The 27,275-nt window shown below is 38.9% G+C and overlaps 1 protein-coding gene across 5 annotated transcripts in view; it reads right to left on the bottom strand.

The window, feature by feature from the left end:
- Positions 1-27,275, bottom strand: part of sept9a (septin 9a) — an 83,189-nt gene that overhangs the window by 19,579 nt on the left and 36,335 nt on the right. Inside the window, exon 1 of one of the 5 annotated variants that reach the window (XM_046865907.1) lies at positions 10,238-10,356. The exons of the other annotated variants lie outside the window; for them this stretch is intronic. The gene's annotated coding sequence lies outside the window, so the exon portion shown is untranslated. Of the gene's footprint in view, positions 1-10,237; positions 10,357-27,275 lie in introns of those variants that run through there. 5 annotated transcript variants of the gene reach the window in all.

Here is a 27,275-nt window from a genome sequence, read left to right as displayed (position 1 = left end):
TCCAGTGACCAGTATTCCTGTCCTTTTTTCTCTTCGGATCTGCCTGGTTCATTCCGATGTCCTACCTCTAGATGGAGTTCTTCTCAATTGAAGACCCCTCTGTGCTGCTGGGGATGGTTTCACATCTACAGCCTAAAGATCCATGAAGCTGATGAGCAACTTCTGAACTTTGAAGACTGATTCAGACTGTAATTAATATCAACGGTCTACTATAATAGCTCAGAACCACAGGTTGCATGAATAGTTCGACATTTACGCACCTATTACTGCACACCTCAACAACGTTACTGCAAATGAATGGACATTCGGTGCCACTCAGATTAGACCCTTTTGAGTTTGGTTCCTCTCAAGCTCTCTCCCTCATGCCATCTAAGAGTTTTTCCACGCCACAGTCACCACTGGCTCACTTATCAGGAAAAAACTATTAGAAGGAATTAACGTATATGCAATAAACGTACACATTCTTTAATATAATCGTATTACCACTTTATTTGTGTAAAGCTACAATGAAACAATGTCCATTGTAAAATGCGCTAAACAAATAAAACTGAAGAAAAAAAAAAATTCTGCGTAACCTGTATTTGTGCATAAAAATACAGGTTTTACTACGCAATTCTGTCTTTACGATTCAATTTACTTGAAACTCTGATGAACTGACTTAATTTTAGCTCCTTTTTAATTTTTGTGTATAAAACTAAACAGGTTGGTCTTACAAGATCTTATCTTACAAATAAATTAACAAATGTATATATTTCTTATTTATAGTCTCAGGCTCAGGGAAAATGTCGAATTGAAACATGATGAGTTCTGTAGCAGTGCCTGAGGCGCCATTTTACCTGAAAATAGAACTCCACAAGTGGCTTACATGCCTGAGTATCGCAATCATATTGTCAAGCTCTGAAAATCACAGAGGTGCAGGGCTGGTGGACTCTAGTACTATTGGTCAGTGTGTCTTTCATATAAATTTAAGGCTTTTATAGCTTGGGATATCTAAAGCATTAGAAGCATACTTCTATTTCAACAATGTAAAGTCACACATTCCCATGATGCACATAGTGCTGCATTACTATGCAACTGCGATACGCCATGCAGAATCATTACATCTCTGAGTAATATGCTTTTACATATATGCTTCACATTGGCCATGCAGACCACATGCATTAAACCCTTTTTTTATTTTTATTTTTAAGAACAAGTTGTAGATTCTCCAATTCTCCAATTCTTCAAGAATTTAATTGAATTAATGGAGTACTATTGTGTAAACTGTTTGTTTAATAACTTCGGGACAGTTGCACTGGATCTGTTCTGTCGTGACTCGCCAGCATCAGCTTAGCTCGTGACAAAGTGATGGATTCAATTAAAACGGTGTGAACAAACACTAAATCTAAAAGCAGCAAATAGCAGCAGTAAACGATTACATTTTTAGTCACTGTTGTGGTTTTCAGCGAATGCTTATGCATTTTTACACCAATGCATATTTTTTCCTTTTTTTAAAGCCTCTTAATTTGTTGCGTTTCTCTGTTCCATTCTTTTTGTATAGCATTTGTCTGCTACAACAGTAAACATCTGTATTCAAACGTGATTTACTGCGACTTTACTATGCAAAAATAACGTTTTTCAATGTTTGTTTTTAATTCATGCATATATTATTTTATTATTATACAAAATTACATTCTTAATTAAATGCTTATATCTTCACAACTAAACAAAAGGTTAATTTTTTTGAGCATGGTTGTCAAACTTGCCATCTGCAATTATCATTCAAAACAATTCAAATGTGGAATTACACAATTCACATCAAATGTTTTTTTTGAGTGAATTTGTTTAAAGGAGACATGCACTGCTCAATAAGCAGCCACTATAAGCTTTAAAATGTCAAAATTAAAGATAGTTAAACTCAATACGTGGATTTAGCATTTTTTTAAAGTACACTTTTATACTTAAATACTCTGAAATAGGGTTCTATGTAGTTATAATAAGCAATTTTTTTACTAAATTAATCGGAAAGACAATCGTCCGATTAATCGATTAACATGGTTAGTAATAATCGTTGTTGCAGCCCAAAATCAGATACAGTTCCCTCTTAAAATATGATGTCGTTTGTAATAAAAGAATTTTAAAAAATCGGTTTCCTCATACTACATTTTAGCAGCTCATGTGCGACAACCTTCTACCGCCAACAAAACATGCTAATCTGCTTAACTAAAACAAAGTAGTATTTTCCACTGTGTAATAATAAGCCAGAATAAAACTTCCATATAAAAACTCAGGCCACTGCTTTCTGCTTTTATTGCTATCGGCCTGATTATGGTTAGAGGGTGGGTGGAGATTATGTGGTTTCACTGAGTTGTAGTTCTCTACTTATTAAACCAAACATACAGCATGGGAACTTCCGAAAGGGGAATACAACCCAGCACTGGTCCCATACTCATAAATATAATGGTTCCTAAATGATTCTTTTTAAGGTGTATGGTTCTGTGAGGAACCTTTAACATCCATGGAGTTACACAAAAGGTTTTCTGAAAGTGAAAGAGTTTTCACACTCAATCTACCAAAGCTGGGGAAAAAAAATAAAAAGAGGAAATGATAAATAATGTGGGAAAAAAAACCCAAAACGGATTGAACAGTTTCATCAACACGCATATGAGTAGGTTTTATTCATTCACATTTCAAATCCAAAATATTTAATTTGCAAAAACTTGTTGAGCCAAGAGATGTAGAGGACTTTTCTATTTTCGGTAAATGTGAATCATACTGAAACTGAAACTTTAGGGTATGAATTAGATCCTGGCTACAGTACACAAGGTGAGTTTATTCATTTTGAATATGATCAAGGTCAGGAGCTTCTTGGAGCAATCAGATGGGGTCATTAAAGCGTTCTCATGAGTGAAAAATCGCTGGGAGAAACCCTTTATGGTTTTTCCTGGAACTTTTATTCATATGAGTAAATACACATTAGCTGTAAATGGACCTTGAAATCACCTTGTCTAACAAATATTGAAATTCCAAACAGTCCTCGCTCATATCTCGTCGCATATCTCCAAGCTCAAAAAAAGGAAGGAAATTTGAAGGTCAGTGGAAAAGGCGTACAAGAAGAAAGAGCATTTAAAAACACAATGCACACTGACAACGTCATGAAATCCTGATAAACACAAAGTTGTGTTTTACTGAATGTGCACAATGTTATATAACAACTCTGACATAAAGATAATAAAAGGATCATATAGTAAAGGTATATAGTGGAGGTATAGGAGACATTTCTTGGCCAGAGCGTGGAAAGAAAACCAGGTATTAATCATCCGGACTGCGCTGAAAGCTCTTGAACTCTCTGACATGCAGAAGAACAAGAGAGGAACAAGCAGATACAAGCACATCTACAAATGATTTCCCGTCCATCCTGAGGGCAGAATGAGGGTTTCCTCAGTGACATGAAAAAATTTAAAGTAAACCAACCACATTTCCTGTCCTCCAGTTTATGGAATCCTGACCTGTTTACAAAAGTGCTTCGAATATGTGAAAGATTTATTTGAATGAAAATTATTTTCTAGCGTTTAAAGTTCTAGAGATCATGAGAAAAGTACTTGGACCAGAATGTTATGAAATGGTTTAGAAGTTTTGGAAACACAGCAACAGCAAACACATGGGGAACATTACATTGTGAGTTTAAAAGGTCTATTCAGCAATATGGAGGAACAATGACCAAGGAGAAGGTTCATGGATGTGGTGAGGGAAGACATGCAGGTAGTTGGTTTGAAAGAGGCAGATGTAGAGGACAGAGTTGTATAGAGACTGATGATCCGCTGTGGTGACTCCTAATGGGAACAGCCGAAAGAAGAAGAAATGTAGTATAAAAGTATAGGAAATGGATTGTAAACTAGTAGCAAGTTGGCTGGGTTTTTAAATGTTTGGTTCAACCACCAGTTTTCCTCAGGAAAAAAATAACATTGACTAAAAAAATTATTCAAGATGGACAAGATGCAAAATACACATCTCACAGTTCAGATATATATCTGCATGGATGAGCTTCCAAAAAAAAAATATATATATAAACTACTAAAAATCAGCGGTACAGTATATATATTTAAACCGTGTGAGAACTCCAGCTTTAAACTGAATTCATGTCACCATTTGGTTTCTGTCACTTCTCACTTCTCAATCAGAAAAGGAAGTGTGCAGACTGACAGGTCTGAGGACATCCACCGCTCCTGGCACTACACCCATCATAAGATAACAACCTGTCCAAACCAAACAACAGCAGGATGGGCTGAGAGGAGAACGGGGATGACAGATGAGCATTTGTTCTGGATTGGAGGAGTTAAAGAAGCAGAGATTTGCTAAACCACCACTATGCACACCACCCTGCACCACCCCAACATACCCCAAATAAATAAAGAATTTCCAGCAATCACCAATTGCACCACATGTAGTTGGGCTGTACTGAACAGAAACAACGTCCATTTTTTCATTAGTGCAAGTACAAAACATTCAAATAAAAAAACTCAAATAATAGAAACTTCTACCTCATTGTTGGAAGCGGCTCCAATACTAAACTGAATTTTCCTCAAGTTGCACTGATTAAAGGGAACAGCTAAGTGGTGCCTTAACTACGAGTAAAAAAATGAGATCTCAGAGCTGAAATGAAACAAGACTTCTTTCTCTGCTTCCAATTAAAGATACATAAGCTTTCCCCTTCGTTTCTGAATCGCTAGGAGCTATGCACTGAAAACTGACGCCAGTAACCAAAAAAACCACAGAAATGAGGTGGAATGAGGAAGCAAAGTTGGAACCATTTGTTTGCTTTATACAGTACAGGCAGAGAAAATCAATTCAAACAAAAAGTAGTAATAAAAAAAAAATAAAAAAAAACTTGTAAGTTGATTAAAGAGCTGGACGGGCTTCATGACTTTGCATTTAAAAGGACCTCGAGAAGTTTGTTGTCCCTGTGAGCAAAATCAACTGTGCGAGACTTCAGGAAATATGCTGAAACATTACACCATATTTAAAGAAAAACTATAATAAGAATACCTAGCAAGCTTTTTCTCACTTTCTAGAGCTTCTACACACTCCTGAAATACCAGTGATGCTGTAACTGCTACCAGTCATCACGCCCTACTTCTGAATGCAGTTCTGTTCAGTTGGAACTAACTGCTGATGCTAGGATTCAGGAAGATGGATGTGCACTCTAATATAAACAGCCTGCTGCAATGGTTTAGATTCAATCGCCATGATCAGTTTTACACTCGAGTCTCCATCAGCGTCCATCTGCGACCTTCAACCTGCCTGAAAACCACAACAGTGGTTGTGGGTTTTATGCATTTGTACACAATGCATATTTTGTACCTTTTTTATTTATTATTTTTTTTATTAAGCCTGTTTGCTTTCTGCGTTTCTCTGTTCCATTCTCTTTTTATAGCATTTGTCTGCTACAACAGTTGTTTTCAAACGCGCTTTACTGCGGCTTTACTACGTTCAAATGCTTGTTTCTAATGTTTGTATATTTAATTTATGCATACATCATTTTATTATTATACAAAATGTAACTAATTACATATTCTAAATGCTTATATCTTCACATCTGAACCAAATTTTGTATATTTAGTTTTTTTTTTTACAAAATTGTCAAAACAATATAGTATATTTTATATAGATTTTTTTAAACATGATTGTCAACTTGTCATCTGCACAATAAAATACAAATATTGATTTACACAAATTGCTTCACCATGCGTATCCAAATACGTTTTTTTTTTTGTTTGTTTTTTACAGAAAGAAACAACCCAGCATAAGTGAATTTGTTCTAAAGGAGAGAAATCTCCTCAACAAGCAGCCACTATAAGCTTTAAAATGTTAAAAATAGTTAAACTCAATATCCGATTAATGTGGAAAAAAGAACTGCCTGATTCATTGATTCGCAAAATAATCGTTAGTTGCAGCCCAACTCTATTGAGCAAGACAGAGGTGACCATGGGGTGTAAGATCCCTGAGTAGACACAAAGACAAAACCCTCTTTTTTCAAGGGGACACCAGAAAGAGAGATTAGAAATTGTTTCTCTTTTAGAATTGTATAGTACAGTATAGAGTACAGCAGCACTAAATATACTGAATAATTATTATTATTATTATTATTATTATATTCTCCTAAATGAGACTTCTAGCCAAAAGTCTATCACTTTTCCCAAACTATTTGAGGTTTGCTTCTCAGACAAATCAGTTGGGGTCATTAAAGCATAATGAGTGGATCAACCAAGAACCTTTGTAATGAGAGTTCCTTTGCAATACCAGAAAAGGTTTTTATGGCACCAATAACAATTTACTGAAAGGTTCTTCAGGGAACCAAAAACAGCTATTCAGCAGCATTACTGTAAAAACTATTTAATTAAGAGTGCATGGCTTCTAGTGTGGCTTTAGGTGAAGCTGTGACACCAGGCAAAAGAGGAAGAGGACTTGAAAGAGCCTAAATGTAATGTCAAATCTCAAGTTGAATTCATTCCACACCCTGCACCTGTTCATTTGTCGGTTCCACATAGACAGATTAGAATTTGGTCACTCACGGAAACGTCCTCCTTGATCGAGCATAGAAAGCGTGACATGTTACGGGCTTGAGGAAAAGACGAAACAAATTAACAACATACATTCTTACATGCAAACAAACAAATAACGAAAAATTTATTCATGATTGATATTACCACAGCAGCAAAAGAAAATGTAATGGCAACAGTTCATTTGTTGAAATCATTCAAGTAAACTAAACTGTTTTGAGGATGTTGATTGAGACGTATAGAGGTGGTCAGAATTTGTTGCATTGTGTGTTTGATGATTTGGAAAAAGCGTACGACAGGGTCCCGAGAAAGGAGTTGTGGTATTGTATGAGGAAGTCAGGTGTGTCAGAGAAGTATGTGAGGGTGGTGCAGGACATGTATGAGTACAGTGTGACAGCAGTGAAGTGTGCAGTAGAAACGACAGACTGGTTCAAGGTGGAGGTTGGACTGCATTAAAGATGGCTCGGCTCTAAACCCTTTCCTGTTTACAGTGGTGATGGACAAGTTGATTGACGAGGTCAGTCAGCCCTGGACTATGATGTCTGCGGATGATATTGGGATTTGTGGTGAGAGTAGGGAGCAGGTTGAGAAGAGCCTGGAGAGGTGGAGGTATGCGCTGGATAGAAGGGGAATGAAAGTCAGTAGGAGTAAGACAGAGTACATGTGTGTGAATGAGAGGGAGGGCAGTGGAGTGGTGCAGTTGCAGGGAGAAGAGGTGAAGAAGGTGGAGGAGTTCAGGTACCTGGGGTCAACAGTGTAAAGTAATGGAGAGTGTGTTAGAGAAGTGAAGAAAAGAGTGCAGGCAGGGTGGAGTGGGTGGAGAAAAGTGGCAAGAGTGATTTGTAATAGAAGAGTGTCTGCAAGAATGAAAGTGAAAGTTTATAGGACTGTGGTGAGACCTGCGATGTTGTATGGATTAGAGACAGTGGCATTGAGTAAAAGACAGGAGGTGGAGCTGGAGGTAGCAGAGCTGAAGATGTTAAGGTTTTCTTTGGGAGTGACGAGGAAGGACAGAATTAGAAATTAGTTTATTAGAGGGACAGCGCATGTAGAACGTTTTCGGGACAAAGTGAGGGAGGCGCAATTAAAGATAGTTTAGACATATGCAGAGGAGGAACATGGCGTATAGCAGTAGGAGAATGCTGAGGATGGAGCCACCAGGAAGGAGGAAAAGAAGAAGAACAAGGAGGCGGTTTATGGATGTGGTGAAGGAAGACATGCAGGTAGTTGGTTTGAAAAAGACAGATGTAGAGGACAGGGGGGCATGGAGATGGATGATCCTCTATGGTGAAGCCGAAAGAAGCAGAAGATTCCAGTAAACTAAATAAATGTTGTAAGAGTTTTTACTCCATCTACTAAATCACTGTTCATTTTTAAAAAGTACCCTGAAATATTCCTTGTCACAAAGAAACTAAATGACCAAAACGCTAAAAGATTGTTATATCCTCTTGAACATCCCATTTCACATTTAGTTCCAGTTTGCTGTTATAATAAACTCCACTCTGATCTTATGTAACTTATTTACTGCAAATGTGAGAATTTATATTGCACAATTTATTCTTATTGTGACAAATTGTTCAGTATCATTGTGCTACAGCGAACAGAACTGCCTGCTAGCACCTCTGGAGTCTGTGGATTGATTATAAGCTAGGATTACTGTCTATCTTCTCTCTCCTCAGCGTTCTCCTAAATTATGTGGATTTTCTCCTATAAGAAGACCCTAGGTGCGAAAAACGTGTGCACTAACTTCCCATCCAGGGTTGGCTAAAACTCTACAATAACTCTGACCAGGGTAAATCAGTTAATCAGGCAAATCAGATTATTTAATGACTGAATTAGAACTTGCTGCAACTCCTGAACAATTTTAATGGAACGTATCTACTGGTCCAATCAACAGAACACCTGGTTATTACGGTGATTCCTGGATAATTTTCTAGAAGAAGTGACAAAGTAGGTTTTACTTCGTATTTCCTCTACTCCTAGCCTGTTGTTTGGCAGGAAGTCAAAAGCAAATAAAAAGACAAGAAATCTTGCATTTCAGCGAAGTGATGATGAACATCATCTATCACTCAGAAAACCAAACTCTTCTCCAGACCCATATGTGGCAACAGTTAGAGATATGATTATTATAATAAACATTATGATGACCTGCATAGTGCGGAGAGTCACATCCTGGGTATCACATTGACGCCGCGTGAAGACGGCATTAACCGATAAAATTGGGAAACTCCGGCAGCGTGGCCATGTGACATGTCAAAACGCTCAGAACAGTGGGGAGAATTGAATGCTGGGTAACGTAGTGTCCTGCCTGTACAGAAAATACTGGGGGAACATAGATGTGAGACATGTTAAATCACTCAGCACGTGAAGGAGTGTCACTTTGTGCATTTTGCGCTGACAATGATGAATCAGTGCATCAAATTTTGCACAGTCAAGCACGTCAGGAAATCCTAATAATAGGTTATTAATTTTAAAAGCATTAGCCACATAAAACCCATGCAAAAATCAGGAAATCCGGGTATCTACATTAAAAACAAAGATGTTGGCCCTAGAGAGGCGAGTGGGCCAGCAGTAAAGCCTTAAGCCAAACTTCCTACCATGTCATCACACAACAGTCCACTGCTAGTAGCAGTGTGTATCAATGACTCACAACCCTTACTTACACAACAAAATGTCTGCTTCCACACGGAGTTATCCGGAAAATTCTCCGGTAACCGTGTATACAGCTAATTTTTAGAACCGAGACATTACTGGGAAGAGTCAAACATGTGGCCTGTAACATCAGAGCAAAAGGCTGTGACATTACACAGCTGCTCCATAGTTTATCACCCCATGGAATGCTGCCTATCTCCTGGGTTGCAAAAAAATAAATCCGAAGATATGGAGCGAGTGAGTATCGAGTGTTCTGTGCTGACAACACTTGAACAGTGCTAACGTTCAGATGGAAAGGTCAGAGGCGAACACAGCTGGATGTGAAAGTCTATAGCTGGACAGGAGATGGCTACAGTATTGCACGGTGAGACGATGAGATGATGCGGCTCGCACTTCGGCTGGAAAATACAGGGCGGTGGATCAAAGAGGAAACTCCACCATAAAGAAGGAGAGGAGGCGGTAAGGAAAGGTGAAATTACAGAGAATGCCAGAATAAGGAATTGCTGCCAGCCCTGTAACCTGCACACAGTAATTACAAGGCCTCAAGTGAAGGTGCAGAGAGAGAGAGAGAGAGAGAGAGAGAGAGAGAGAGAGAGAGAGAGAGAGAGAGAGCGCTGGGGATGGGTGAATAAAAAGGAGCAGTGGAATCCAACAGTCCCCCCCTCCACCACCACCCACCCACCCACCCACACACACACACACCCACCTCCCCTTTCTTCCGTACAACAGAAGGCTAAACACTAAATAAAGTGTTCAAACAGGAAGAAGAAAACTTAATTTGCAAACAAGACAACACACACACACACACACACACACACACAAGTTTGCATGTTCTTCATACACTCGGTATCGAGCTACATTCAGATCCACACCAGCACAAGCATTTATAACCCAGTAGTTCAGGCAAAGCAACAACAGCATAAAAGAGAAGAGACAATGCAAGCGAGAGAGAGAGAGAGAGAGAGAGAGAAAGAAGTAAAGAAAGAGGCAGAGGTAGAGAACATGGAAGCTGGAGGGGGAAAATATACAAGAGATTGCAAACTCACCCGTCTGCTCAGGCTTATCCTCCAGTGTGAAACACAGTCAGAGCCACTCAGCCTCTTACAGGCTCCACCCACAAGCCAGCTCATGTGAGCTGCTCTATTTCTCTCTCACTCACACACACACACACACACACACACACACACACACACACACACACACACACACACCACTCCCCTCTCCACTTCCACAGGATAAGGGGAAAAAAGCTAGGGAAGAATAGGGATAGGGAAGAAGCTCTTAAGCAAACAAACACACACACATTTTTCTCTCTCCTCCAGAGCAAGGGAAAATTCCCTCAAATTTCAGAGAGGTCATGAAATCACTAACAGTTTGCAAACACACTTAATGAAAGCAGAACAAGTGTATATGTGATGCCTATAAAACAAAAACAAAAATCATTGTCCCAAAAAAAAAACAAAAAACAAATTGACAAACAAAAGTTAGGATCTGACAATCATCATCATCATCATTATCATCATCTTAAAAATGATTTAGAATATTACCAGTTTGAAATAAAGGAAAAAAAAAAAAAAAAAAAAATTGATGTCATTGAGGAAGACCACCATCATCACGTCCCAGCGCATTTTCTTCCCAGCGCGTGCTTCCTTCCGAGACACAAAAAATAAGAGAACTGAACTAAAGGCACCAGTGTTCCAGAGAATTCAGTAGAAACAAGTCACTGAATCAAAACGACTGGTTTAAAAAATGGGATAAATAAAATCATACATCTATAAAGTGTAAAGTGTTCCTGATACCGGACAAATAAGCCATACCAATGCACAAATACATTCACACTCACACACACACACACACACACACACACAGACATTCAGAAATTATGGAACTCCAGGCATGAAGAATCGTAAAACATAGGCCACAACACTCTTGGAATCCCAACCAACTTCCTGTCCACCAGGGTTTCAAGTTTCAACATTGGGTTTTATAAGGCAACATAAAAAAAAAGCTTGATGTTTGGAGAAGTTTACTGTGGCTTGTAGCGCGAGTGTTTCAGTGGGAACGCCGCAATATGCACTTCGCTTTCTTCTGCGAAAGCCTTTTTTTTTTTTAGTAATGAATGCATTAATAAAATATTAACATTAATATTTTTATATCTGCTATAAATGGACATTTGGTGCAACCCAGATGAGGATGGGTTCCCTCTTGAGTCTGGTTCCTCTCAAGGTTTCTTCCTTATGCCATCTCGGGGAGTTTTTCCTTGACACAGTCACCAGCGGCTTGCTCATCAGGGACAAACTTACTTATAGAGAACATATTCACTTTTAATCACCACATTATCTGTGTAAAGCTGCTTTGAGACAATGTTCATTGTTAAAAGCGCAATACAAATAAAAATAAATTAAACTGAATTCATCTTTGATAGGAGCATTTACACAAGAAATGTGGTCTTCATGGAAATTTGTGAAAAATTATTGAGCTCACTGAAGATATGCTGTACAATGGATTGGACTGGAAGATCTCCTGCTATAGAGTAGAGACCTGCACAGGACCCGCTCCCGCAAGGTTCTGTACCTCTCCCACAAAAATATTTATTTTCTAACGCACGCAATATTTAAGTTTGGTCCCGCACGCAAAAGCCCGCAGGTAAGATGTCTAAGTAGTTTTACTTCCAATGCACTTTGAGTTTAACTTTTTTGTGTAAATGATGGACAAGGAACTTTTCGGAACATAGAACATCATCTGAAACAATACCTGATTAAAAAAACAAACAAACAAAAAATAAAATAAAATAAAAAAAAACAGCCCAAGGGTTTTGTTGTGTTGTATGTTTTCCTTTCTTTAATAATGAACACGCAAGAGTTCGCTTCCGACCTGTACGCAGTTTTAGTTTATTTAAGTGGCCATTGCTGATTTTAGAATTTTTTTTTATCTGTGTTGTTTTGCTGTTAAACACACACACACACACACACACACACACACACACACACACACACACCACAAATGACTGTAAAAGACTGTAGAAAGAACATTACTCATAATCATACACTCCAGTGCTCATGTTAGTTCTTACTCTGCAGTGTTCTGTATTGTTTAAAGATTTATAATCACACTCTTGATATCACCCGAATGAGGATGGGTTCCCCTTTTGAGTCTGGTTCCTCTCGAGGTTTCTTTCTCTTAACATCTAAGGGAGTTTTTCCTTACCACAGTCACCACGGCTGCTAATCAGGGATATCATCGTATCATCGTATCATCGACATCGTTCACCATAACTGTTAAATTCTGTGAGGCTGCTTTGAGATAATGTCTGTTGTGAAAAGCGCTATAGAAATAAACTTGATACACACACACACACACACACACACACACACACACACACACACACACACACACACACACACACACACTTATTAATTTAATCACAGACATCAGTCGAAAGAGAACAAAATATATTCCTGTTTTTGTGAATCTGTCGTTTGTGTGAATATGATGTGAATGCTGCCTTTTACGGACTTTTGTGGACATCAGGAAATGCAAAAATAAGCTCCATCAGCGTTTCTGAATCTTCTGTAAACTAGAATTGCTTCTGTTTAGGATGCTTTACACTTTGCACTTGTTTTTGTGGCAAAACTGAAGCAGTAAAAATTGACTGAGCAGTTACATTTGAAAGAAAGTGAAATTGTGTAAATCTCACCCTGGACTATCCCTTTTAGAGAGAGTGAACTGTGGGCTTTGGAATACCCAGTCCTCGAGCACCCCACCCCCCATGTCTGTTCATTTCCGTCCCATTTACAGCTGCTCAAGTTTTTCCAGCTGTGTACCTTAAGGGTTTAGAGAGAGAAAAAACAAGCTTCTTTTAACTGTACTCAGAGCAGTGTAGCAGTGTAGCAGTGATGTTGAGTAGGCAATGTGTGAAAATCACGCATGTGCACAAATCCGGCAGAAGTGCCATCAGTATTACGTGATAATACGTGTTATCAAAGGATCTTAATCTTCCTGATCTGCATACATTTGAACTTGACTTGTACGAGTCATGGTCCCAGTGGATCCTGAAATTTTCCTGGGAACGCTGGAAGTAAGTCAGACAAATCTAACATGCTTTGAAAATCCTCTCTCTAGTACACACACACACACACACACACACACACACACACACACACACACACATTATAGAATGTCTGCAAAACAAGTCCCGCCAATCACTGAAACCCTCATGCCCTCGTTTCCTCTCGGAATTTATACAACCGAAAAAACAGGCTTGTGTCTGGGAAACCTGAAAGCGCAATCCCCGGGCCTGTGACAAACTGACTGAGACACACACACACACACACACAGTATGACCCACAAATGTGCCGACACTGATGACTCCTTCCATTTGAGATAAACATCACCCTGCAGAAAGCATAATAATTATACATCGATCTTTGTTATAGAACAATTTATTATCAACATCAGTGTAGGATAATGTGCCGTACACGTTCCACGTCTCTGTGAATCGGCGCTTACTACAATAAAAAAAGCTGCACATTACTACAGTGCTGAAAATATTCAGATATTTATGTTTTGTGCTCGACACTGAAATAATCTACAGTAGGGCCGTAACGATTCCTCGAGTATTTAGAGTACAAAATTCCTTAAAATTTCATTTTGTCCATTTGGCTACACGCCGTGTTTCCCACAGACCATAATTACCAACGCACCGCCCGCTAAACTCTGGAGCGTGCTAGACAGGTAACACAGGAGACACTGCAGAATGAACAAAGAGAAACGGGGAGAAAACAGCGAGAGGCGAGGAGAAGATTCATGCCAAAGAAAACAAAGTTTGCGATCATATCAAACTAAAACATAAAGAAAGTGTGATTACCGTTTTTAAAGTAATTTGAAAAAGATTTTTATATATTTGTATTTATATACAGTGCGGTCAAAAACATGTTTTTAAAGCTTTTCCGGAAAGAAGAAAACCGCATCGTGATACTGTGCGAGATTTAATAAATAAATACAAGAGTGAGAATAATTCTGAGTTTCATTAAACGGATAGTTTCCCTATAACCTTCTCTACACGCCCACTGCAGAGTGACTTTTTGAACACAACTGCACTTGTATTTTATATTGCAGATAAATGCACTAAATGGTTTTAGTTTTTACTGATATGCTTGTATGTAATTTCAGCAATAAAAATGTCAATTTTTCTAAAAAGAATATCAAAAAACTTGTTCATTTTCGAGAGATCCGTTAAAACTTTCTTTCAACTTCTCCCATTAGGGGGCGCCACAGCGGATCATCTGCATGTTTGATATGGCACGTTTTTACGCTGGATTCCCTTCCTTACGCAACCCTCCCCATTTATCCGGGCTTGTTATTGCTCTTTAATAATGAGAAAGTACTTCTTATCCGTTTAATCGATGTAATAATCGTTAAAATACAGTGGTACCTTGTCCTCGTTCAGTGGACGAGCTCGTATCTCAATTTGCTCGCAAAATCAGTTTTCCATATTAAAAATACTTAAATTGGCATTAATCCGTTCCAACCCTCAAAATGACACCTCGTTTTTATGTTTCATGTTATTAAATTAGGAAAATACATTCCTAAATAACAAATCTTGTATAAAAACATAATAGAAAGAGTGTGTAAAGATATAATAAGGTTTTACGCAGTGTATTTACCTTGGAGATGAGACGACTTGAGCTAACGAAGACGCTGGTGGAGGGGGGGCGGGCGGTCTAGAGGCGATAAGCAGAGGAGGGAAAACTCGTTTTTTACCATCACTACTGTACACTACATATTTCTAAACTTTTTTGCTTATCTTAATTTTCAATCACAGTCTTCACTTTCTGGCTTCGCTTCGACAAAACATCGACCGAGTGACCGCTCGTACCTCTGAAAACTCGTACATTAATGCACAGGTACCACTGTACTCGATTACTATAAGACGATATACTATAATCGAAAGCAACACTAATCTGCAGCGTTTATAGACCATGATATGTAACCTTTATTCTCACTGTAAGCCACCAACAGGCTTCTGTGGGACAGTTCTTGTCGTGAATATCACTATAACGAATAAAAAAAAACGCTTTACAATCATTCACACGCTCGATCGACTGTTGCGGCTGGATGAACTTTTGTTCATTTATGGTGTGTTTATTTAAGCTAACCGACTCTTCTCCTGGAACGAGTGCCAACATCATGTTCAGTAACACAATAGGAATTCTTTTGCTCGCTCTCTTTTTCTCTCTCACACAAACGCAGATCGTGAGCTGACGTGTCACAGCAGCACTCCAGCTGTGTTAGCAATGTGCTATGATGACCCATAACAGCCTTTGCACACAAACCCTGTTTATCATCATTATTCCAGTGGCGTGCGATGCGATACTGCTCTCACTGAAGTACTTTAAAATAAGAAAAGACTCTTCAAGGTTCCAGTTACTTTTTCTGTAAAATGTCTTAATTATACAGGAGCAGCCTTTAAAAAAACAAAAGAAATCCAGACCCTGCAAATTTGTTCGAGCCATTAGACAAGTCAGCTCTAATTTGTCGTTTCATGCTAGCTGGGACAAGGCAGTTGAACATGACCACAAAATCTCCAGAAATCTTTTTTCTTGCTGTGACTTTCATGTCCCTGCAGGCTGTCTGGGTGAGCTGTGGCCTCCAGAAGATTGACCGTCTCAGAGGAACGTGTTGGCACAATGGCTTCCTGGCTTTAAATGAAACAAAGCTGGCAAAGACGTGGTCAGCATAGTGCAAAAAACCCACGAGAGCTGTCAAACATGTGGTTCTCAGGCCAAAAAAATGCAGAGACCGCGTGTTATCCAGCAATGATTTTGAAATCACTGTGCGCTTTATAATCAAGTCTTCATTTGATTGGAGGATTTCAGACAACACTGGTGTTCTTTATTTCAGTAAGGGACAAAAACAACCAATAAACTTTGGGTCATACAAAAAAATATAAAAATCAAAGGGCGAAATTCTGCAACTATATTTTTAACCAAAAGAACAAATGTAAGAGGTTCACATTTCAGATTAATTATAATAGATAGTAAAAGGACTTTTGCCCATTTATACCAGCAGACATGGATAACTAAAAAGACTACCGAATCAAATGCTCAGCATCCTCTACTGCATGAATGAACAGTGTATAGGTGCACCTAATTCCTAATTTAACTAGAACCCACTTGCTATAGCTGAGCTGAGGAAGACTCCACATGAACAGCCTTCAGATCCATGAGCTTACTGTGAAAGGTTCAGGAACTCAGGAACCATGAGGGTGGATCTGGACTGGACTTTGTGAACAGCTGATAACCTCAAAAATGATGAAACTAGAATGAATGGACCTTCACTAATGAGGATGAGTTTTTCCCCTCACCACCGTCACCACCATCACCACCATCACACTCATTTGGGACAAACTTATAGGAACTCAGTTATGCTGCTAAAATATCGATGTGTAATCTATTCATTAGGCTGCTTTGGGACAAGGTTCAGCATTAAAAGTTCTATACAAAGAACACTGAAGCGAATTGTAATGCAGCCCAATAGAGCCTCGAACCACAGCCTGAGACAATCACACACGCTCGTGGCACTTAGCTATTAATTATTTAAATAAAAGCTGCATTCGTGCTTAGTGCACACGTGTTTAGATGAAGGGTAGACAAAGAAATACAGCCAATAGGCTTTATATTGAAAGATATAGCAGTGATCATGCATAATACACATCACAATGAAGCTTCATTTTTTATTTTAATAAGCAGACAAATATTTGAAAGCATATTCAGGATCATTTTGAATAACTGCCTCCCTTAACATAAGCACGGCAGATTGGAGTGCGAGCTCGAGTGGACAATGGTGCTTTGCTCTCACCAAATGCTGCACGGTCACTGTGACTGAGCAAGTTGGAGGAAACGGAGGCGGCTGAGAAAGGCTAAGTGAAAAGCTCGTTTGTCAGGGTGAAGAAAGCTTTCCATTTCATGATGCCAACATCGTCCTCACCATAGAAGCAATGCAGGAAATATGCTTACTAATGTTCTGAACTAAAGGGAGGATTCTCTCCAGTGAAAGCCCAAAAAAAAAACATTCACCCCGAGCATGTTCCTCCTTCATGTTCATCACACTGGAAGTTATTAGTAATGGAACACAGATTTTTAAGTCAGGTTTATTTCTATATCACTTTTCACAATGGACATTGTCTCCCAACAGAATCAGAGAATTGAAGTAAATGATGTGTGTTTATCCCTGATGAGCAGCCTGGGGGGACTGTGGCGGGGAAAAACTCTCTTAGATGTTACGCGGAAGAAACCTTGAGAGAAACCAGACTCAAAAGGGGAACTCATCCTCATTCGGGTGAAAAAGAGTGTGATTATAAATCTTTAAAACAAAACAAAACACTGGAGAGTGAAAACTACCATGAGCACTGGAATGTAAGATTGTGAGCCATGTTCCTTCTACAGTCTTATACAGTCATTGGCATTATGGAACCAGGAGCTACTGAGCAACTCATGAAATCGCTCAACATTTGAGATCATCATAAATCCAACACCAGCTTCTCCAGAGCCTTTAAACATTCACAGAAGGTCCAATATCCAAACTCTACATAAAAGTGAGATCCAAATGGTGCTGGTACGTCTCTAGATGGTATGGTTTTGATTTTTTACATGACTCCTATCTACATGTTGGTCTGTTTTTAGTTTAATTGTAATCTAGAATGCACACAACATCGAACTCTCTGACCAGCTCGTCCGTAATCTCTGCTCAAACAGATCAGCTTCCAAACCTCCAACTGACACGCGAATGCCATCAACAGCATCGTTTTCTCCAGCTCACAGATCGATAACTACCCTGGCTGAGATCAATATATTATATAGTACTACATATTGTTGATTTTTTAAGAGAATGTACTGATCTGCGGTGAACTTTGACTGAAAAACATGCCACGAATCAGAGGGAAATTTAACATCTAAACTCTTCATTCTACATCTGCACAATGCACGTTGTCGTAATCATTGTTTTTGGTCCGTTGTACCTCCATTACATGTTGTTCTTTGTACTTCCTTTGCACGTCTAAATATATTTTGCACTATTTTTGTGAATACCACCGATTATTATATAATATAATTTCTCATGTCTTCTCGTACTTCTTTTTTCTTCATATTTTGTACCTCAATTATTGCACGATTTAGCGGTCGATCGGGTTTTCATTTCACTGCTAGTTGTATCCTGACAAACAAAAGAAATCTTGTTCGATCTTTCTTTTCATAAGATCCCTCAAGTCCTTCTATGGAAGCTTGTCCCCAAGACTTGTTCTATCCAGATGCTATATAAAGTGCTTAAGAAAGTCTATTAAAGAGCAGACCATCACGAGTGACCGTTGCATCAATGTGTGCTTTTTAAACATCCTATTCCACATGCAGTTTGCAAATCGCGGTTACATTCACCCTTCTTGGAAGATTTCATTAGATTTTGTGGAGATTTTTGCTCATTCTAGAAGGGCGTTAATAAAGGCAGATACTGGTGTTGATGAGGTGAGGAGGCCTGGGGTACCGTCAGCTTTCACATTCATCCAATAGGTTTCAATAGGGTGCAGGGTCAGAGCTCAGAGAATTAGTTAACCATGTGCTCATGAACCTTTGTGTACTGGGCCATTGTAATACTGAAAAAAAACATTGGAACATGTTTGGACCTCTTGAATCTTTAGTTTCCAGGGAATTTTTTACAGCGGCAGTGTCCAAACGCCACCGGTCAACTGTTAGCCTTTTCTTCTCTTATAAAATAAACAATATAAACAGAATGTTTCCTGTCAGCTGAAGATGAGCTTTGGATTTTTTAATCATGTCTCTGCAGTTGAAACCAGCTGCATTATATCCTACTAAAGACATCCTATACATCTGTGTACTTCAGTCATTTGGCTACAGTTTAGTGACGGCCCTTACATGGGCCTGTTGGTCAGGAGTTAAGAATCTTCAAGTCCAGTGCTTATGGTCTCCTCAAATTTTCCATTGGACTTCTCATTATTATGACAGTGAACTCTGCTGGAAACTCTGCTGACCATCATCAATTATGTTTAAGATGCAGTGAAGTGAAGAAAAGAGTGCAGGCAGGGTGGAGTGGGTGAAGAATGGATCTGCAAGAATGCAGGGAAAGTTTATAGGACTGTGGTGAGACCTGCGATGATGTATGGTTTAGAGACAGTGGCATTGAGTAAAAGACAGGAGGTGGAGCTGGAGGTAGCAGAGCTGAAGATGTTGAGGTTGTCACTGGGAGCGACGAGGATGGACAGGATTAGAAACTAGTTTATTAGAAGAACCGCGCAGGTAAGACGGCAGACAGGGTTAGAGAGGCACGATTGAGATGCTTTGGTCAGGTGCAGAGGAAGGACATGTGGTATTTAGGTAGAAGAACGCTGAAGATGGAGCCCTAAAGAAAAAAAGAAGAATCATTAACCATCATGTAAAGGGAATCATTGGCAACGTGGCCACTGAGCCCAACTAATATTATTGAATCGGATTCCGCATGTTTCATATAGAGACGGCATATGTAACTGTGACTTGTAAAAAAGCGCCACCTGCAGTGCTGGAGTGACTACGTGGTGGTGCTACGTTTGTTTGGATACAAACAATGATTTGAAGAAAACAATAGTTAGGTATAAAAAGAGAATGTTGTCGTTTGGCTGTTGATTGGACAAAACTAAACAGAAAGGTAGTAAAAGATTGATTTTCCCCAAAAAAACATTTTCAAACATTTGCCATTTGTTGGAGTGATATTGAAATAAAAATGTTGTGGTTCTCACTTACAGAGCACACAAATATTTAAATGCTTTTCTGGGAAACAGCACCCTGATTTTTGCACATGCAATTCTAACAGCATAAGCAGTGCCTCTGCGAAACGGAGAATCTGTCATTCTTACCTGTAACGGAATCGCACGGCTCTTTACCTGACTAACAGCTACTCCTGCTGGAGCTGAGTGGAGCTGCACATTTTTTGGGTAAGGAACTAAAACAAAGTGATATGGTTGTGACAAGTCTATATTCAATAAATTGTAATTGTTAGCGTGACTATGAGCGTTTGACCACTATGAACACCTATTTGAAGCTACATAATCATTAAAAGAAAAAAAATAAAGGGGTTCATTGGTGTAATGATGCAATGAATTTCAATTGTGTGATAGTTTATTGGATCATTTGCATAATTATTTTACATTGTATGATTTCAGTAATACATTTTAACTTTTTCCCTATTATTTTACTATTGCTGTTGGATTTAAAATGCAACAACAGCTAAGAAAAAGTATAAAAGACAACTGAATCGTCAAATAAAACCGTTTTAAACGACAAAAATATTTACAACAGTGACAGACTTTGAATGTACACATGTCACAAACCTTTACTGGAAATAGCAACCAGGACTACAAGGATGAATTTATCCTTTTCTTACCCACTTCCTTAACTCGTTCTTTTGTGGTAAACTCTACTAAGTACTAGCAAATCTTATTTTTGCATTTTATTTTTTACAGTCGCTATTATTCTCAATTCTATTATTTTACTAATAAAATACAATAAAAATACATAATCAATTCAAAGTAATGTAAGTAGCTAGGTTATGTAAACCTACTCTGTGTCTACACACAACACTCATACTAAGTAGCCAATCACGTGCCCTTTATTTATTAGCCACTGAAGCGCAGAAGACGGCACACATGGGCACCACACAGATACTGTGAAAGTGCTAGAATGAATCATCTGGATTTAACTTTTGCCTTCAGCAAGTAAATAAGTAAACAAGTGGCTAAGGTCTTGTGATTACACAACATTCCACTTCCTTATAAAGAATGCTTGGGGTCACTGTACAACTACTTAAAATTCACCCTGTTGCTTTTCTCAGCACACACGTCAGAAAACACCAGGAAAACAAATCCACTAGCAGTCGTCCACACTAGTGCATTTAGATGAAGTGGTATGCTTCAGATCATGAACAGTTCCTTTCCTTCTCTATACTCTTGACATTATTTAAGACACAAGTTGACCCATGTCCATATAATTTTGTTCATATAATTTATCAGAAGTAAATGTACCCCTGGTGGATATCCTTAATCTAACCAACTGTTGTATTCTATGGTTTACAGACTAGAGCCTTTGGTGTACCTGAACTCACCAATGCATTCAGCCACATGTTTTTGCAATTGTTCTCATGTGTTTGTTGATTTTTTTTTTTAGTCTAATGATGTTTGCTTCACTGGCAGTGACAGTACTTTAGGTTTAATATCAACAGATTCTATAATCAAATCTCACACATGATCAGCCCTTTTATACACTTACTTGCATGTAAAATAATAAGTTAGTAGTGCAAACCTGGCCATTAAAATGCTAAGCAACCAATTGTCCGATGACTTTTGGTAACCTTAGTACACAAAAATAAAAACTAATTCTCCTGATAAAGATTTATCATCATCAAACAAATGCCCATTGTTTTTGATATCAAAGTAACAAATAAAAAATCATGAACTGCAGTAATCTCCTGAACCAGAGTCTCTCTTTGTCGTTCTCCATCCAAGGAATGTGTCTCTAGAGCAAAGTCAAAAGTCAAAGACTTTTATTCACTTCTGTCCTCTTGAATATTCCTCCCTCTCTGCTTCCGACTGGTTGCTGCTAGAAATTACCCAAAGCACAAACTACAAAATTTATCACGTGCTCTCATGTGACAAGCGCAAGTTCTACTCCCTCGGCCAAGTGGGACCCTTTGTGTGCGAGATAAAGAGGCTCAAGTGAATCATCACAAGCAAAGGGGTCATTCGGCTCAAAGCGTGGAGTCACGTTGCCTCAGTCTCTAGAAAGCTCGCGTTATTTACTTTCCAAAAGACGCCTCATGGTCTCGATCCCTGGTGTTGACAAAGGGGTTTGATGAGTCAGAAGAATGTCCGTCCCAGACAAAGTAAATGGACAGAGATGACTTCCTGGCTTTTTCACTGTGCTCTGGAATGCACTCCTACTCCGCTCACCCCTCCAACACAGGTCAGACATGCACATCTGGAGCACATGGAGAGCAGTCGAATACGAAAATACCTCCCCTGCTCTCAGAACTGAAAAGTCTCCAACATTAACTAAGTGCTAAACTAATGACAGCATCTGGTCCAACATTTCTATTTCGTTTTCTTTAGTGTAACTGACTGTAAGGTTCAATGTGCAGCAAATCTATAATGTCCAAATGTAAAGACAGTGCCTTGTTTCATTCTCAAGTTCCAGCATGCACATATGATGAGCCTCCAGGCAACGAGCGCAAGAGAATTCTACAAATATATATTTAAATAATAATGTAATCAGTATCGGGTGTCTTCTTGCTGCTGCTCTGATTCGACTCGCAGTCTGGCTGAACTGAGAGATTTTTCTTTCTTTTGTTCCTTAATCATAGCAACAGACGTGTGATAGTTCTGTATTATATATGCCTGTTGTTAAAACAATGGAAAAAATCTGAGTGCCGACCACAGGAATAGCATGGTGACGCTACTCAATTCCCTTTGAGGGTGTTTTCACACTTGAATGCTCGACTCCACACCCTTGACGAATTCTAGGGTCCTTTGGAGGGGGGGCTCGTAATAGCAGGTTTGCTTTCACAGCAAGAACGCCTTTTGAACCCTGGACTGATTGCGTAATGCTGTACGTCCCACCTGTGTGTCCATGCGGTGTATTTTTGTACAGCTAAAAACTGCAAGGGTCCAGCTGTAAAGTGTGAACCCTGTTTCGTTCACAATCCCTGCTCCCCTTAGTGTTTTTTTATCATTTATTTATTTCAGTTGAACTCTGGCGCAGTCCACATCACAGGTCTCCTTTAGGACCTGCACATATCTGTAGTTTTGAGCATGAACATGACCATGTGCGTGCAGGAGCTTACTGGTAAACATATCAGGATAAACATATCACTGATTTTACTGCACCAACTTGCAGATAGAACACACACATGGAGTGTAAAGTAAAATCCTGATCTATAGATCAATTGGGATGGTGTTTTCTTCAAGCATTTGGCACACGCAGATTTTTGGAGGTCGGAATGTGAAATCGGTGGATTTTGTTTGATCTCTGTTCATGGGCAGAATGCCTTACTGATACATAAAATCTGACTTTCATAGGACCAGAGAATGATCATTAGCTTTCCTTTCTGGTGAGAGAGCATTTCAAATGAACAAATTCTGGCCTGTAATCAACAACAATTTTTTTGCGCAATAGATCCACGGTTCGGATGAAAGTCTTCTGTGAGATATTAAAAAAGAACCCAGAATCAGTCCCGGGTGCAGCCTTGAGTACTGGCCCCAAGTGTGAACACTGCGTAGATCTTAAAACAAATACTCCATTCTACATCCATCAGATTGATCAGGACATGATTAATGCATTCATTTGCCCACTGGACACTAGCTTCAGTGTGCTAGCAATGTCTTCTGCTTTGTTGCCAAAGAAGTAAAAATGACTAGCATATGTGCTAACAACTAAAGTGAATTAATGTTTACTAAGGGAGAAAAATTATTCCTCTAGTATCAAAGTTTCCAACGTAGCAAATCATATTTATGGGCAACAAGTTATAAAGAGGTCATGGCTATAAGAAAGAAAAATAAATTAATTAATAAAATAAAATAGGAATAATTTCCGTCATTAAACATTTGTTTTTAAAGTTGGGCTAAGTAGATCTTTCTATGATTTTCACTATTATACATAAAAGTAGTAGGTTCGGTACTATATCGGTGTATATACAGTGGTGTGAAAAAGTGTTTGACCCCTTCCTGATTTCTTTTTTTTTTTTTTTTTGCATGTGTGTCACACTTTAATGTTTCAGATCATGAAAATAATTTAAATATTAGTAAAAGATATTGGATGTTGTTATCCCTCAATAATAAAAAACCTTTATTTACAAAGTGCATGTTGTGTGCACTTGTGTTATCTATTACTAATATTTAAATGAGTTTGATGATCTGAAACATTAAAGTGTGACAAACATGCAAAAGAATAAGAAATCGGGAAGGGGCAAACACCACTGTGTTATAATACACACCACTGTGTATATAAACCTAAAACCTTGTAAATGTAAGCCAAGTCAAATGTACACTGACAGATCTTTTTCAACCTCATAATATTCTCTATTTACAGTTATAGAAATGAAAAAAGAGGGCATGACTTCCAGGCTGAATCACTTATCATAGAGAGCAAGCGACTGTAGATTAAACTGCCAATTGGCTCTTCACCCACGTCATTACGGAGACCCAGCTGGCAGGTCTGATGTGATAAAATAATCAGTGTAAATGTCAAAGAATATTATTGCAGAGTGATATGTAGTGATTAAATCATCATATCAGACAAGCCTACCACGAGCTGTGATGTCCTCACATCACATAATAGCATGTAAATCTGTCCAGCTTTATGTTTAACCACAAAGTGACTGTTACTTCTTAAAAGAGAGTTAAATATATTAAAGAATAGACAATTTAGAATTTGAGGTCGTTAGCTGCATAAAGACACCTGTCCACCCCATACCATCAGTAAGAATCCAACTACTAACATGGCCAAGACCAAACAGCTGTCCAAAGACACTAGAGACAAAATTGTACCTCCACAAGGCTGGAAAGGGTCCACTGTTGGAGCAATCATTAAAAAATGGAAGAAGCTAAACATGACTGTCAATCTCACTCGGACTGGGGCTCCATGCAAGATCTCACCTCGTGGGGTCTCAATGATCCTAAGGAAGGTGAGAAATCAGCCCAGAACTACACGGGAGGAGCTGGTCAATGACCTGAAAAGAGCTGGGACCACCGTTTCCAAGGTTACTGTTGGTAATACACTAAGACGTCATGGTTTGAAATCATGCATGGCACGGAAGGTTCCCCTGCTTAAACCAGCACATGTCCAGGCACGTCTTAAGTTTGCCAATGACCATTTGGATGATCCAGAGGAGTCATGGGAGAAAGTCATGTGGTCAGATGAGACCAAAATAGAACTTTTGGGTCATAATTCCACTAAACGTGTTTGGAGAAAGAAGAATGATGAGTACCATCCCAAGAACACCATCCCTACTGTGAAGCATGGGGGTGGTAGCATCATGCTTTAGGGGTGTTTTTCTGCACATGGGACAGGGCGACTGCACTGTATTAAGGAGAGGATTTTGGGGAACAACCTCCTTCCCTCAGTTAGAGCACTGAAGATGGATCGAGGCTGGGTCTTCCAACATGACAATGACCCGAAGCACACAGCCAGGATAACCAAGGAGTGGCTCTGTAAGAAGCATATCAAGGTTCTGGCGTGGCCTAGCCAGTCTCAAGACCTAAACCCAATAGAGAATCTTTGGAGGGAGCTTAAACTCCGTGTTTCTCAGCGACAGGCCAGAAACCTGACTGATCTAGAGAAGATCTGTGTGGAGGAGTGGGCCAAAATCCCTCCTGCAGTGTGTGCAAACCTGGTGAAAAACTACAGGAAACGTTTGACATCTGTAATTGCAAACAAAGGCTACTGTACCAAATATTAACATTGACTTTCTCAGGTGTTCAAATACTCATTTGCAGCTGTATCATACAAATAAATAGTTAAAAATCATACATTGTGATTTCTGGATTTTTTTAGATTATGTCTCACACAGTGGACATGCACCTACGATGACAATTTCAGACCCCTCCATGATTTCTAAGTGGAAGAACTTGCAAAATAGCAGGGTGTTCAAATACTTATTTTCCTCACTGTATATTATATATATATATATATATATATATATATATATATATATATATATATATACACAGTACAGACCAAAAGTTTGGACACACCTTCTTATTCAAAGAGTTTTCTTTGTTTTCATGACTATGAAAATTGTAGAGTCACACTGAAGGCATCAAGGGCTATTTGACCAAGAAGGAGAGTGATGGGGTGCTGCGCTAGATGACCTGGCCTCCACAGTCACCGGACCTGAACCCAATCGAGATGGTTTAGGGGTGAGCTGGACCGCAGAGTGAAGGCAAAAGGGCCAACAAGTGCCAAGCATCTCTCGGGGAACTCCTTCAAGACTGTTGGAAGACCATTTTAGGTGACTACCTCTTGAAGCTCATCAAGAGAATGCCAAGAGTGTGCAAAGCAGTAATCAAAGCAAAAGGTGGCTACTTTGAAGAACCTAGAATATGACATTTTTCAGTTGTTTCACACTTTTTTGTTATGTATTTAATTCCATATATAATTCCACATTTGTTAATTCATAGTTTTGATGCCTTCAGTGTGAATCTACAATTTTCATAGTCATGAAAATAAAGAAAATTCTTTGAATGAGAAGGTGTGTCCAAACTTTTGGTCTGTACTGTGTGTATATATCAATCAAAATTAGAGAACAATTTATAAACAAATGAACAATTCTGAAATAATGTCATCTTCACTGCTCAACAGTTGAAGGAGTTTTTGTCCTGTCTATACCATGCTACCAGAACACCTTTTCCACAAAATAACTAAGGCATTTCCAAAAAAAACACACTGATCAAAATTAGAGAACAATGATGACTGTAGCATGGAAAAACATTACAACAACATTTTCTGAAGGTTACAACAGTCACCATTCAACAGTCACCAATAATGACATTATTTCAGAATTGTTCAATTGTTTATAAATTGTTCTCTAATTTTTCACACACACACACACACACACACACACACACACACACACACACACACACACACACACACACACACACACACACACACACTGTCAGCCAGGTACATTAATTAATCTTTTAGTAGTTACTCTACATGGAAAATGGAATTATAGTACAAACAATGTAGCCTCTGTTCGTTAAATATTCTCTTTTCTTTACTCTTTTGGTCGTGGTCGTTCTTGAACAAAAAGCTCTTACATAACCTACAGGTGTGTTTGCGATCATTGTCCTGTTGTAAAACAAAGGATGGCCCCACTAAGTGCAAACCAGATAGGATGACATGTCACTGCAAAATGCTGTGGTAGCCATGCTGGTTAAGTGCACCATCGAATTTTGACGAAATCACAAGTACTGTCGCCAGCAAAGCACCCCCACACAATCACACCTTTACACTGGGAACCACACATTCACAAACCACCTGTTCACCC

The sequence above is a fragment of the Silurus meridionalis genome, chromosome 14 (genome assembly GCF_014805685.1).
Source record: "Silurus meridionalis isolate SWU-2019-XX chromosome 14, ASM1480568v1, whole genome shotgun sequence".
NCBI classification, from domain to species: Eukaryota; Metazoa; Chordata; class Actinopteri; order Siluriformes; family Siluridae; genus Silurus; species Silurus meridionalis.
Note: the sequence above shows the minus strand (reverse complement) of the source record. Positions and strands in the feature narration are given on the sequence as shown.